The sequence below is a fragment of the Kogia breviceps genome, chromosome 12, assembly GCF_026419965.1.
Source record: "Kogia breviceps isolate mKogBre1 chromosome 12, mKogBre1 haplotype 1, whole genome shotgun sequence".
Taxonomy (NCBI): Eukaryota; Metazoa; Chordata; class Mammalia; order Artiodactyla; family Physeteridae; genus Kogia; species Kogia breviceps.
In genome coordinates this window covers 21,178,837-21,194,671 of record NC_081321.1, presented here as the reverse complement: position 1 = coordinate 21,194,671, position 15,835 = coordinate 21,178,837, and the positions used below count along the sequence as shown (strand labels likewise).

Sequence of the window (15,835 nt, the reverse complement as noted above, 5' to 3'; positions counted from 1 at the left end):
GGTTTTAGTGGATCTCCTCTCCTCTATCTCTCTGGCTAATGGTGTCATTACCTTTTCTGTTTAATTTCACAAAATGGAAGCAAGAGACATTTATCCCTGGCAGCAGGCTGAGTGCGAAACACAGCAGAGGTGCTTCCATGAGGCTGTGAGAGGCAACAGAAACACTTCCTTACAAAAGCTCAGAGTGCTAAAGCTGAATAAAATAAATATGGAAAAACACGGCAAAAATAAAGTTATTTTATTAGGACAAGTTCGTTTATCTCATCCAGCCTCTTGCCCCAACACTAAAATAATCCCTCAACAGCCTCCTACATTCTATGCTATAATGTTTTCCTGCTGCTTTTTGGCCTGAAAAACTCCTACTCACCCTTCAAGTCTAAGCTCAAACACTACCACCTCCCTGGAAACCTTCTTTGATTCTCCCAGATAGGTGCTCCCTTTCCTTAGGCGCTCCCCTGAGTGCTCCTTCATTACGGCAGCTACATGCCATTGCAATTATTTCTAAACCTCTAAGCAGCCCTGCAGGTGCCTGCCTGCTTTCTGAGTGCGCACCATGTCTTTTCATCACTGCATTTCCTGGTACTCCACACGTACCTCATAGGTAATTCACAGAGTCAAAGAACTCCCTAGGTCTCAACATGAAGGGGCATCACTCATCCATCCAAGTCTCTCCTTTCCAATCCCACATGGTTTAGAACTTCATTATCTATCTCCTAGATTATTTAAATTAGTCTCTTCATTGGTCTTTCCATTTCTGGCCCCTCTTCCCTCGAATTTGTTCTGTATACTCTCGCCTCTGTAACATTACTAAAGTATTGATAATACTTTAATTAAATATACCAGGTTGAGCAGTTGATGATGCAGAGAATGAAAAGCTGAAAAACACCTGTTCCCTAAACTGAATGGGCTCAAGCCCAATAGGGCAGAGAAGTAAATAATTAACATATAATTTATCAGGTGTTATAGAGATGTTACCAACTCAACGCTAATCTCTCTGCCTAGCACGTCCTTCACTCATAAATGGTCGATTCCTATTTCACTTTATACAAGAAGCCTTCCTAATCTCTCCAGCCAGAAGCAATCTCTCCTTCCTCTGCTCCCACAGTGCCCTGTTAACTCGCTTATCACTTTCTGCTTGAATTACAGTTATTTGTATCCATACATTTTGTCTCTTACTGGATCGAACCTTTCTAAGTAGAAGGGCAATACATTTCACTTGTCTCTATTTTGCCATGGTGCCTAATACAGCTCCCAGAAAATAGCTGATACACGTTGAACTGTAACGATTAATCTCACTGAAATATTATGAGTCTGTGATTCCTTTAGGATTTGCCAGTATTAAGACTATCAGTGGGTCAAATACATACAATTCAAGACTGAAATTTTTCCACTCTAGCCACAAAAATAGAAAGTCTATTCTATTTGGCGAGGTCATAGTGGACATATGGAGAATATTCTCAACCAGATTTGAAAGATGTGTCCGAATGAAATGGATCTCTATTGTAAAAAGACAACAAAAGGCAACTCCCTAGTCTTAAAAACCAGACAACTAGCCCCTGCTGACAAATACAGAAAAATTAAGAAGGACAAACATGGTGTGGTATTTCCATTTCCATTTTCCACTTGCTTCCATAATGGGAGCAAGTCAATGGACAAATGCTCAGCTAAGTAAAAATGTCCACAGCTCAGTAAAAACTAAATTTAATAAAACAAGATACTGGCACAAGATAATATTTCAAAAATGGTTCATTCAATAAGCTCTCTGATCTCTCAAAGAACACAACTTTCCAGAGCAGCTTATCCATTCTTTAAAATTTGTAACCAATTTCCGACAACAGTGCTACTGTAAGATACCTCATCAAGCCCTTGTTAGGATCCCCGATTCTTTAATTTCACGTTTTTTTAAGCTAACATTGTATTGTACTGTATTGTATTGTATTTTTTGGCTGCCTTGGGTTTCATTGCTGCATGCGGGCTTTCTCTAGTTGCGGTGAGCGGGGTCTACTCTTCGTTGTGGTGCGTGAGCCTCATTGCGGTGGCTTCTCTTTGCAGTGGCTTCTCTTGGCAGTGGCTTCTCTTGTTGCAGAGCACAGGCTCTAGGCACACGGGCCTCAGTAGCTGCAGCTTGTGGGCTCCAGTAGCTGTGGCTTGCGGGCTCTAGAGCGCAGGCTCAGTAGTTGTGGCACACGGGCTTAGTTGCTCAGCAGCATGTGGGATCTTCCCGGACCAGGGCACGAACCCCTGTGCCCTGCCTGCATTGGCAGGCGGATTCTAAACCAGTGCGCCACCAGGGAAGTCCTAATTTCACTTCTGAAAAAATATCTGTCCTCCCTCCACCCCATTCCTTCATCGTAATTATTCTAGTTAAATCCAACAGTTGTGTGCAGGATGAGGTAGACAGCAATTTAACTATCATTCACCTGAATCACAAGAATTGAGAACTTAAAACATTTTATGATTTAAAATGCAGAACTAAAGCTCCAACTTCTCAATTTTGACCAAAAAAGAAGTTCAAAGCTCAAAACTCTAAGACCTTTTAAGAAAACGCTGAGCTACAATGATATATATCTGCTCCCATTTGGCTTGAATGAAGTCAGAACATTTGATCATATCATTTATTTCAACATTAAAACTTCTTAGGGCAAGAACTGTCTCATCAACTAACTTTATAGAAGCCTTAGCAAACTACCTGTAGCAGCTTTTAATCTGAAGACCCAATTTTAAGTTTGCTTTGAGGATTAAGCGAGAAAAAGTGTAAAAATGCTTTATAAAACTCTAAAGAATACAAATGTAAGGTGCTACTAGTATTATTCTTACAATAAACTCCCTCCAAGAGCAAATCCCCCTCTATAGGAAATCAGAATAGAGCTGAAATATTTCTGTATACTTTTCGCAAGAGAATGTATGCTCTACATCAAAAATGTAAATAACTCCTAACAAAAGAGGGAGGACAGGGAAGAAAGAAAATTCAGGTGGGACTTGAAGAAGGAGGTAGATTAAATAGCAAGGAGAAGTTTTTGTAATAAAATAAAGCAATATAAGAGAAAGCAAACCTGGATCTTAGGAACCAGTTTCTTACTCTGCCACTTAACTATCTACTCATGGGGCCCTGGTCCCTTCACCCCACTAGGCTCCAGTTGCCTTGTTTGTAAGTAAAGATAATAACTCAGAGGGTTGCTGTGGGGATTAAATGGGATAATATTTATATAGAGTATTTAGCACTATTATCTGGTGCATAGTAAGTGTTAAGTAAATGATTACTGTTGTTGATAAAATTATTACTAGACCTGCACCCTAACTGGTGACATTCAAAAAGAAAACGGAGCCAAGAACATGTCAGTGGGGAAGATGATATACAGAGAGCTAAGTCTACATACCACTGTTAGGAGACAGTGTTTGAGAAATACAGATTACACAGAGCATTTTTCATATTAAATGCACAAATTACTTCCTGTGCCTCCAGGACAGCAGAAGAATCTAGAGGAGCATAGCCCAAATCTCCGAGTCATAAAAGCTGAAGAGCAATGACTGTACAGAAGAACAAGACCAAGAAAAAACAAAGGTGCTTATTGATGTGTACAGAGGCGTCTCTGATTCCAAACTTTCAATTTTCTAAATATTCATAGACAGAATGAAAGCGAAGCTCCATAGCAAAGACACAGCAACTCTGCTTGCTCAAAATAGATGGTATTAGCATCATGCAGAGTCATTTAAGTTTCTGCCATCTTGTTCTTTATTCTGGGGAAGTGGTTGTATCTGTGGTTGATTTTGAGGTGTTAACTATTATTAACTCCATCATATTTGGTAATTGCAAAAGCAGTAAAAGTGCCCCAAAATTAGGAAGAAGAGGAACAGAATCCCCTCCTGAGGCAGATGTAGAGATAGCAAATAACTGCAAAAGGTGCAAGAGCAATGGATGCTGCCTTTGCACATGGGCTCAGTGACTTACACACCCGTGGAATCAATAAGAATCAGCAAAAGACAAGGAAAACAGGAAACCTTCCACATGTGTGCCCAGAGAATCAGCACCAATTTGGGTTGTCAGCTGGTCTGGTGTTAATTCAGGGGAAGACAAGGAGCTTGTTTAAGAATTTAAAAGTTGAGCACAGTACAAGTACCACTATCATAAGCCACAGACAAACTGCCAAAGTTCGAGGCCTTTCTGAATTTACACAACATCAACCTGAATGGTGGGCTCACTATCTGACCTGAAACTGCTAAGGTCTTAGGGAGGCTACCTGTCTCAGTGGACTTTCAGTGGAGACAAAACTAGCCTATGATGGGAAAAGATGCCCCCAAAATTTCTATCAGCAAGGAGGTGAGAGTATGTCTGATATCTCTTTGAGTTTGCCCAACTCACACTCGTTTTTACTGAGAATGACCTTTCAAATCAAAACCCGTACTTAAAGGAACGTGGAACTTTTTACAACAAAGCGTAGTGGACTTAAAAGCATCTCCCTGAAGTTATGGGCTGAAGATCCTGAAAATTTTATCAATCAGGGGGTGGTAAATGGAAATAATATGCCAGCACTGCTAATTCAAGCTGTGTGGAAAAAAAAATTCTTAAATTTGTTTTGCCATTTTTGTCTTACTGTAATAATATAAATACATGGGCTTTAAATCCTGGCTATTGTTCTGACACTTTTCCCATTAGGTTTTACAGTCATCAGGGTTTTCTAGAATCTACCAGACTCACACAAGGAAAGAACACTTATATTCATTCACAGAGACTGTGCCTCTGGAGCTCTAATTAAAACTATGAGTATGGTCGATCAGTGCACTGACAAAGGTCTCCATCTTGCTAGACAGGTAAGGACAAAGTAAGTAGCCCTACCACTGCCTAGACATACTTTTTTCCCCTAACCTTTAAACCCAATTGAGTTTATTGTGATTTCAATACCTAGATAACCAATAACAAATGCGAACCATTCCTGAAACTTCATAAATAAAATCAGCTGGACCATTCATTCAACAAAGAAGCATTTACTGTGTAGGCCTATACTGGGCCCAGTGCAACTCTATAGCACCTTTTATTTCACAATCCCAGAGAGCTTTCAAAGTTGCCCTAACATGAAGTATCAGTGATTGAACTTCTCTCATTTTAAGCATGTACAACACTCTATTCAAAACACTGATTCAGGCATTATAAATTTAGCTGTTTGTGGAAATAAAAACTGAAAGGGCTGAGAATGACAGTCAATCATTAACTAAATTCCAACTTCACAGTTCAATCCAAAAAATACCCAGTGCCAGTTGTTTTCAAAAATTACAAGCCAAATATACAATGATTCAAACATTCCACTAGGCAAAGGAGCTAATATAGTTATAACTTCTCACTTCTAAATCCTTATGGTTATTGCTTCTAGGTAATAAGTCAAATTTATCAAAAGTCCCACTCAATGATTACATTTAATCTGCACCAAGAGCAACTTCCAAAAAGAGATTAAATATCTAACATGCCAAAAATAAGTTATTTACTTGCGTTTTGCTATCTTGGAGCTCTTTCTAGAAAACAGATCCCTAAATTTAGGTGCCAGAGGAATGTATTTTTCCAAATCAAGTCTTTGAAACTACAGACCTGAGAAAGGCCATCAAAAGCGGGAGATAAAATAAGGAGAGTGGTTAAGCACAGGGATGCAAGTATAAGCCAGAATGCCTGGGTTGCAATCCTTGTTTTACCATTTTCTAGGTACCTCAGTTACCCTGTCTGCAAAATGGGAATAAAAACACCTACTCCATACAGTTGCTGTAGGGATTAAACCCAGGTAGATTAGTACTGCAAGGGTTTAGCAGCAAGCAGCATTATATAAAGTGTTTGCTTATGATGACTATCATATGACTAGCTCATCCGACTCATCTACACAAATGCCTTTCTCTACTGAAAGCCTTCCTTAATTGGTCTAGTAGAATTTAACCCCTCCCTCCTTGGCTTCTCCACAAAATGCATTGTGTACTATAGTTATTGGGTGTATTTCCCTCCCATGAGGTTGGAGACAGAGACCGCAGTTCATCTGAGTGTACAGGACAGCAAATACTGTTCATTGTTGCCCTTCAGTTTCCTCTCTCTAAAGGTTCTGAACAATAAATACCCTGTCAATTACCAAACCTTTACCTGGAGAAAGGAGCTGTATGTAATGAGCACACTTAAGTGCTGGGCATACCTTGCTAAATGTTCTCTTAAGACTTAAACAAACATTTGAGGGGTTGGAGTGGGGGGAAAGAAGGATTCACTTAATATTTTTTTAACTAATGACCAAGGTTATCTTTTTAAATTAATTTTAAAAAATTTCTTATGCTTTAAAAGCTTATTCTCATTTTTTCATTCAAAAAGTCTATGGTGCTTTTAATATAAAAATACAGTAGCATAATTTCTGCATATGTCAAGTCTGCTTAATCATAACTTGACCATCTGCTGATTTTAACATTACTTTGAGATGCCAATCTTTCTGGCTTTGATTTGTGCCCTCTTTTCTCTCTCAAAAAAGTGCCACACACATGCAAAAAAGCTTCCAACTTACCCCAGATCACTGGGAAAACACTTTCTAAAGTGTTATCCTACTTTGCTAACATAATGATGTTGCCCTTACTTTGAGAGGACAGAACTTTTCTGAAAACAAATGGCTGAATTGAGTCCATTGCTTTGTTACCGCTTTCTACAAAGTACAATTCTTCCTTTGTTTTTATAGCGTCTTACCTATTGAAGTTAATGTTTTTCTGGCATAAAAACTGCTGAGGACACCTTCTTAGTTGCACAAATATTCCTGGCCTCTACTCTTTGATTTATTTTAAAACAAACTCAAAAACAAAAGGCTAAAGAATTGCACTCATTTAATGTGGTTTTTCTAAGTCTAATTTTTTCATTCCCCAGTGGCACGGCCTTTCAAAGGATTACACAAACTACACCCAATTTGTTTCTCATTCTAAACATAACCCAACCAAATGGGGAATGTTATCAGCCATCTTAACAAGGAGAACACCACAAAGCTAAAACCAAACCAAAGATCAAACCAAAAAAAAAATATTTTTATCCATTGTACCTCCTTTGAGATCAGGACTTTTTAACATAAAGGTACTTTGACGTACCTATGCAATGAACAAATGTCATCATAATTTAACATCCTATTTTGGACTAATTTCTCTCCCCTCAAATAGAAAAATGGCCAATTCACATACAATACCTCTCAGCTACTGGGTAGAGAGTATAATAAACTTAATTGTTTTATATATCCTGAGGCATACAAAGAAAGGCCAAACAAACACAAAGAGGTTTCCAGTATCTTATATACATTTATGAATGAGACAAAGAACTTTCAAAAACCTGCCCTCAGTAAGCAAAACTGGGCTTAAACCACAATAAACCCTGCCTTTAAGTAGGGAGACCTGACAAGTTTATGCCCCCAACCCACTCACACCCCCCAAAAGACTAAGTCTCACTCCATTCTTACAGCTAGGAGGCATAAATAAAACACTTAAAGTTGTTTCCTCAGACTTTAGTAGTGATAAAGCTAATAATCAGGCCACCTTCTCCGAGCAATCGGCTTCTAACAAAACTTATCACAAGTTGCGTGAAATAGACAGGAGCGTTGGTTTTGCATTTTATCAAGTGAAGAACAACAGCATCACACTTTTTGGAGAAGCCACTACTCCCAGCACCACCAGCTCTCCTCGCCCCCCTCCCCATTTTTTTTTTTTTAATGTCTTTCCTCCAAATTTACAGTCTGAAAAGCGGTCCCACGAAACAAAAGTAGTATCAGTAAACAGGAGTCCACTGGTTTTGAAAATAAAGTTTGTTCTTTTGCTATCAACCTGACAACTTTTTAAAGGTGAAACGTCTCCTCCTCAATCGGGCACAACCTTCCCTATTCCTATACCAAACAACCACTCATTTGCCCCCGATAGTAATGTGAAAAAAGGGAGTGGGAGAAAATGATGTTGGAAAGAAGGGTCTGGGGTTCCAGTGGTAGGGACGGATTTTGAGACCGGTTTTGAACACTCCGTGTCTTCTGGCAGCTGGGCAGCTTTACTGTGTCTATCTGAGAAATGTTTAGCAATCTGACGCATCAGTTTTTAGGAATGGTACACAAACAGCCCCCACAATCTAAGAGCCATGCCCAGAATCCTTCCCCTCGGTGGCATCGGCTGAGGGCAAGGGACGGGAGAGCGGGGGATACAGGAGAGGATCCGCGACATTTGTTATTGTTTATGAAGCCCAGGCAGGGACCGGGAGCGTGGTACTCGGGCAACGAGGAGTGGAAGGCGAAAGGAGCAGGGAAGGACAAAGATGCCTCCCGAGGCTCGAGGCCACCTCTCCGGGCACCCGGTGCCAGTATCACCCCGGGAAACAAGAGGGCCAAGGCCGTCGCCGGAGCTTCTCCGGAGACATTTCCAGCCCCGAAATTAGCCCGGCTTTCCCTGGACACCCAAAGACACCTAAGATCGTCTCCCGCTCCCGCTCTCAGAGTTGGGGCCGGCGCGGCGAGCCGAGCGCCCCAGCCCCCTCCGCCGCGGAGCGCCGCATCCGCGCACTCACCTGCCTCCGGTCGCTCCCGCGGCCGGCTCAGCCTCCGCACGGGCCGCAACAGACCCGGCGGCAGTCCGCTCCCTTCTGCCCGCTCCGCCCTCGCCCCGCCCCCGGGAGGTGGGACCCGCCGCCGCGCCGGAATCTCGGGGCGGCCTCCCTGAACTCTCGCGAGGCCTCCCCGCTCCGCTTCTAGGTGGCTGGGCCAGTCTGACTCGACCCTGACGTCATACGCACCACAGCCGGAAGTAGCCTTCTGTCGTCAACGCAGCCAGCCCCCCTACCGCCCCACCCACCTGCACCTTGTTAATTCGTGACTGACCCTGGAGGGGTTGTTTGAAGAGTCATCGTTTTCCTTCCTCATCAGCCTCACCTCACTTCCCTCTTCTCTGCTCAAAGCTAGTTCAGGCCACTCTTGAGAGTGGCCCAGTGTATTGCCACATTAATCACGTGTCTTAAATGTCGCCAGAGTTTTTCTTGATGCTTCACAATGCAATGTGAATGTTAGAAGAAGAAAGGGGCTTAGAGATCATTTCAATTATTTTTTTGGAACATAACTGTAGAGGAGAGTAGGAAAATGTGATCAACAAAAATGGATTGACTGACCTAGTTGCCTAGGTAGTAGCTGTGGAGTCTAGAAGCCACCCAGCTTCCTTGATCCTTTTCCTTTTCATCATGACTCAACTGTAGAGACTTGAGAGGGATTCACATTTGGAAAAGCTACCAAAAAAACTCTGCGGTATTCATGAAAAACTTGCTTGGGTTATCTTGGAAAATCTAAAATAACTGACAATACTAGGCTGCTTATTTAGGATCAGAGAACTATGAGGAAAATCACCTGCCTGTAGCATGACTCAGAAAGGATGGCTTTGGGAAAATGATGCGTTTGAGTTTTTATTGGGCAAGCCAAACAAAAGAATCGTTCCCAATTATTGTTGACAAATTATCTTCCATCTGCATAGTGGAGATTTCATAGAATACCATTTACTTGTAGTCTGTTAAGACAGTATACAAAGCTAGTACTGTGCTTCAGAAAATATAATTCAGAGATGCCAATCATTATCTTTAAGTTTCACCAAGAGCAGGTGACACGTACGAAAGACTTAGGGAAGAATCTTAACATCACTTCTATTATTTTTACACTCTGTGCTTTTTCATGCATAGCTTGATAGCAGAAAAAGCACTATGTAGTCTGGTAATTAGTGTATTCTTGGGGAAATCAGTTCATTCTATATCATATGGTCGTTTTGAGGCTCAAATGACAATTGCCAAATGCGAGCATAAGAGGTTTAATTGTGATCAAACATGCTCGACAGAGGCCTGTACACCTCCACCATGCACATACTACTTGAAGTGGGTAGGATTAAGAACAGTTTATGGAGTATTTTATAGCAAATTTATGTTTTCAAATGTGCCGTGCTATTTTCATGGAGCTAGAGTAATAGGGGACTTGTCTAGGGTGTCAGACTAGGATAACGTGAGGCAGGCTAAAGCTCTGACTTTTAGTTCTTAATTGAGGCCATTCCAAATAAATTCCCCCTGGTTGCTGAAGGTACCTGAGCTGAATCAAGTTAGAGCCAACTGCTCTTTTGGAAGTTTGGTGAAATCTATGGACCCTTTTTCAGAACAGTGTTTTTAAATGCATAAAATAAACTACCTAGGGCTATAAAGGAAATTGATTATATTAATATACAATTATTAAAATAGTAAAAAATGAGGTTTTGATATAGTTCTGTAGTAGGCAGCTTCTAAGATGAATCCCGGTAATCCTCACCTTCTGGTATTTCTGTCTTGCGCAATCCCCTCCTCTTGAGTGTGGGCTGAACCTAGTGACTTCCTTTGGGTTTTTTTGTTTGTTTGTTTAAGTTTTTTTGATGCGGACCATTTCTAAAGTCTTTATTGAATTTGTTACAATATTGCTTCTCTTTTATGTTTTGGCTTTTTGGCTGCGAGACATGTGGGATCTTAGCTGCCCGACCAGGGATCGAACCTGCATCCCCTGCGTTGGAAGGCGAAGCGTTCACCATTGGACCACCAGGGAAGTCCCTGTGACTTGGTTTTGAAAAAGAGAATCTGGCAAAAATGATGGGGTGTTTCTTCCATGATGACATTACAAAAGACTCTGGCTTCCATCTTGTTCACCTTCTCTTGCTCCACTTCTTACTCACTCTGATGAAACCCAGCTGTCAGGCTTTGCCCTGTCTTATGGAGAGGCCCATGTGGTACAGAACAGAGCAAGGTCTCCAGTCAACCGCCACTGAGGAATTGAGGCACCCAGTTCAACAACCCATGAGGAACTGAATCCTGCCCACAACCACATGAGTGAGCCTGGAAGCAGACTCCATGCCAGTGGAACCTCGAGGTGACTGCAGCCCCAGCTGACACTGTGACTGAGCCTGGTGAAGGACCCTGAGCCAACAGACCCAGCTAAGCCTTAGCCAGATTCCTGCCCCCCCGACACTGTGAAATAATACGTATTTATTTTTTAAGCCACGAATTTGGGGGGGAACAGTTAATTTATTACACAGCCCTAGATAACTAATAGTTATATATTTGCTTCTTTATTAAAGCATTAAATTACAAGATCAATACCTACAGTAATTTTGCAGTAATGATGCACATAAACAATATTTTGAGATATGTGCACCAACTTTAATGTGGTAGAAAATATGTGTGAGTTCTATCGGGGACAAAGTCACAGGTTGCCAATATTACTGTGGTTCGCTGACTACCTTCATAATGGAAGAAATGCTAATTTTCAATTAGGTAGGGCTTAGGGAAAAATACATTTATGCATATATATTATTATTTATGCCTAAGTTATATACATACATCTATATAATGTGTATATTTATTTTTTCCTCAAAGTTCACAGACCCAGATTAAGAACCCTTAGTCTAAATAAGAGATTTTTTGGTAGGGCTTTCCAAAACTCTTATTATCAACTCTCTTATTATCAATTAGAATTAAATAAACCCAGGTAACCATGGCCATTGCAAATTGTATTAACCTACAGTTGAATATGAATTCCCCTTTCCCTTGTTCCCTCTTCTCCAAATCTATGCCAAGTGTAGGTAGACAAGCTAAAATCGTAGGCCAGAGAGAGAGAAAAATCATGATGAAAATCTTTTCAGCACCCAGAATTCATCTGATTTTTGTTTTCAGTGTGTGTAATTTAGTATTACTTTTACTCCCCTAGGCCTACCACACAGTAAATAACCAAAGAATGCCAAATGATGGTAGTAAATGATAACAGAAGGAAACTATCAATAAAACTCTTCCATATAGAAAACACAGAAACATAGAAAAGTTGCTTTCCTATATATGCAGCTTTGCAACTGTGGGATGTGGTCAAAGCAGCTTTTGAGAACAACTTACTGCTTTAAATGCATTTAACAGAAAACACAAAAATGTAAAAACAAATGAACCAAGCTCTCAATTCAGGAAACCTGAAAAAGAAAACAAAATACATCCAAAGAAAATAGAAGGATGTAAAGATTAGAGCAGGATCCCTTCCAGATGTCCTGGCCCTTATGTGTACCAAGCATTATAGATCAAATACATGATCACTCCCATATATAACTCTATTTTTCAAATGGACGTAAATTCTGTTATGATTAACAAGTTCAAATACAGTTCTGAAATTTAAAGGCAGAAATTAATGTAACAGGGAGTTAAAAACAAGTCTGAAACTGACAAGATGATTCTTTGAAAAGTCAAGGAAACAGGAAAAACTCTGGCAAGACTAATTGGGGGTGAGCGGTGGCGGGGGGCGGGGAGGGGGCGGGGAGGGGGCGGGGGGAGACACAACTATGATAATAGAGATGTAACTGCAGATATGGAGTTTTTTTAAGCATTACAAAATTATGATTAAAAAGAGAGAGGCTATCAAGACAAGCTGCTGAACACTCCCCCCCGTGTGAGTATGAGCCATGCTAATTCCTGACTAGCTCCACGGACAGACCAAGAAGAGTAACTACTCTTTACTGAGTTCTTTCTGTGTGCTAAGCATTGTGCTTTTTGCTTGTACTGTCTCATTTAATCTTTACAATAAGCCAGTGAGTTAGGTATTATTGTCACCAGTTTATAGATGATGAAACCGAGGCTCAAAGAGCTGTAGTGACTTACCTAAGATCACCCAACAGCAAGTGGCAAAGCCGGCAACCCAGATTCCTAACAGGAGATAAAAGAAGTACTGCTGAGCAAAAGTAAAAAACGGAATTTGGAGACAGGGAAACTAGTTTGAAGTACTTACCTGTTTACAATATGCTCGATGAATGTTAGCCTCGAGTACTATTATGATGATAATCCCCATCCTTTAAATGGGATTAAAAAGACTGCAACTGTTGGGTTTCCCTGGTGGCGCAGCGGTTGGGAGTCCGCCTGCCGATGCAGGGGACACAGGTTCGTGCCCCGGTCCGGGAAGATCCCACGTGCCGCGGAGCGGCTGGGCCCGTGAGCCACGGCCGCTGCGCCTGCGCATCCGGAGCCTGTGCTCTGCAACGGGAGAGGCCACAACAGTGAGAGGCCCGCGTACCGCAAAAAACAAAACAAACAAACAAACAAAAAAAGAATCCGCCTGCCGATACAGGGGACACAGGTTCGTGCCCCGTTTCGGGAAGATCCCACGTGCGCGGAGCGGCTGGGCCCATGAACCATTGCCGCTGAGCCTGCGCGTCCCGAGCCTGTGCTCCGCAATGGGAGAGGCCACAACAGTGAGAGGCCCACATACCGCAAAAAAAAAAAGACTACAACTGTAAACATGCAGAGATATGGACAGAAACTCACATTCAAAGATGTTTATCTCAGCATTATTTATCCATAACTGTAAAAAGTTGGAACTAATCTAAATATCTGAAGATAGGGATTGGTGTAATAAATTATGGTGGATCCATACAGTGTAATAGCATATGTGTGTTAAAAATCATATGTAGATAAATGGTTAATGACATAGAAAGATGTTCAGAATATACTGTTAGTTTTGGGAGTTCTTCTAAAGCATGTTACCAACAGTGTAATAGCTCTGGTATAAAAATTATTTGAGGGCTTCCCTGGTGGCGCAGTGGTTGAGGGTCCACCTGCCGATGCAGGGGACACCGGTTCGTGCCCCGGTCCGGGAAGATCCCACAAAAAGAAGAAAAAAAAAATTATTTGAAAAATAATATATCTATGTATTCATAATATACACATTCCACATCTATATTTAAAGACTAAAAAGAAAAACAGTAAAATAAAAACGTTCAGTGTTGTGATTATGGAAAAAAATGTTAATGATCTATAATGTTATGCCAGTTAATTTTTTTTGAGGAGAGAGAGAATAGGTGCTTTTCAGTTCTCTTGGAAGACTGTCTGATGGAAAACCATTAATTTTTTTATTGTGGACAAATAGAAAGTTGATGGGATAAAAAGAAAGTTGAATGGACATTTCCAGTTTGACATAAAGAGTGCTTGACCCCTGGCTCCTTTTCTCATAGCCAAGACTTTCAAAGGGGCTCTTGCCCAGACAGGCTAAATGCAATTGAGTTTGTTTGTTTGAAAATAAAGGCTCTTTTCTACAAGCTTCAGGGGACTTTCATTGGACCATTTAATCAAACACATGACAATCCAGTCAGAACTCTCACCAGACTGCCTTCTGCAGAACACTTTATAAACCTGGAAACAATGACTTCTAATTGATTCATGTTTTAATTTTTAACTGGCTTGACTAAAGTGCAAACTATTTATCACCTAGGGTGTAAAGCATTCCAGGTTTAGGCTTTTTATCCTCCAAAGTTAAAAGCACCTTTGTAAACCAGAAACCTGAAGAAAAGCATCAAGAAAAGGTGAAAATATATTATGTCTAACTATCTCTTTGCATTATATTTATTGCTCTGCAAAGTGTAACAAAGAACCAAACGGGATTTGTATTCCAAAGACCTGGTTCTTTTACTACTGTACGACCTTGCACAGATCAAAAAAGTTCTGTGAAGTCTTATTTCCTCATTTGTACGATGGGAGAATATCAACATGATACTTGCTGCAAAGATGAAATATTTTTTGATGAAAGCACTTTGTGGACCATACAACATCACTGCCATAATGGAAAGAACACTGAAGATAGAAAGATCTCAGTTTGAAAAATAGCTACCTCTTAGGATTAAATGAAATTTAATGAGATAATATAAATAAACACCTAGAATAGGACTCAGGGTATATTCACACTCAATTCAAGATAGCTATTATTATTATTATCATCATCACTAATACTAATAATTAGTGATATAACAAAAACGCATGTTTCAGAATGAAACCCTTTCACTTTTGTCAGCTGCAAATTAAATGGATTCTCTGCATCTGCAGAAGATTTTTGGTGCTGTTTACATCAATGAAGAGAGAGAAAGTCCCTGTCAGACATTTCTTGCTTTGATTCTTGTCTACTCTATTAATTTTTACAGATTCCTGATACTAACAGAGATACAGTGGATTTTCTATCTGTGAAATAGGAAAACTAAATAGGAAAACTAAAAAACTAAAAGGTGGGTTTTTTTCCTTAAATCTCACTTCCTTTCTCATTCCTAATTTTAGGATTGAGTCCTAAAAATTTTATTTTCTCAAGTAAGAAAAAGAATACCCCACCCCAAAGACTGTTCTTCATCACAATAGTAGAATTTAACTTATAAAAAAACCCATTCATGTTTAATGTAGGCAGCTGAAGAAAGCTAAAATAATTTGAATACATTCTAGGAAATTATTAGTCACTTTGTTGTAGAGTGTCTATTCATATTCTGTGATTCTAGTACTTAAAATTATTATACCTTTAAAAAGCAACCACACTTCAGTTTTTTATTCATTTATTTTAAATATTATTATTTATTTATTTTAATTATCATTAAAATATTTATTATAAATAAATAAATAACCTATTTGGTTTCTGGATCTGCACCAGAGTTCCTATGCTTTATTTGGTTCTTCTTCTATAACTTATTAGCCCATTTATATAGAATATATTTTTTTAAGTTGATCTCTTTATAAGTGATTATGACTCTGCTTCAAAATCTATTTAAGTTGTTATAATGAACTCTTTAGAGATGATGTCAGGTCTCAGAAAATCTATAAACTAAGAGGGTTTAGAGGGGGTTTCTTTTTTACAACTCCCATCTGCTGGGGGGGGGGGGACTCTTTCCTTTTCTTACAGCCACGTTATTCAGTGACTCTAGTGCATGTGCTACACTCCTCAACTACTACATTCTACTTTCAATCTACCTTCTTTTTTTTTTTTTTTTTTTTTTTTTTTGCGGTACGCGGGCCTTTCACTGCTGTGGCCTCTCCCGTTGCGGA

The 15,835-nt window shown here is 40.1% G+C and overlaps 1 protein-coding gene across 1 annotated transcript in view; it reads right to left on the bottom strand.

Annotated features, from left to right (window-relative positions):
* STK38L (serine/threonine kinase 38 like) overlaps positions 1-8,671 on the bottom strand; it is an 81,546-nt gene extending 72,875 nt beyond the window's left edge. The window contains exon 1 of the mRNA XM_059081558.2: positions 8,531-8,671. The gene's annotated coding sequence lies outside the window, so the exon portion shown is untranslated. The remainder of the gene's footprint in view (positions 1-8,530) is intronic.
* Positions 8,672-15,835: the final 7,164 nt, after the last annotated feature.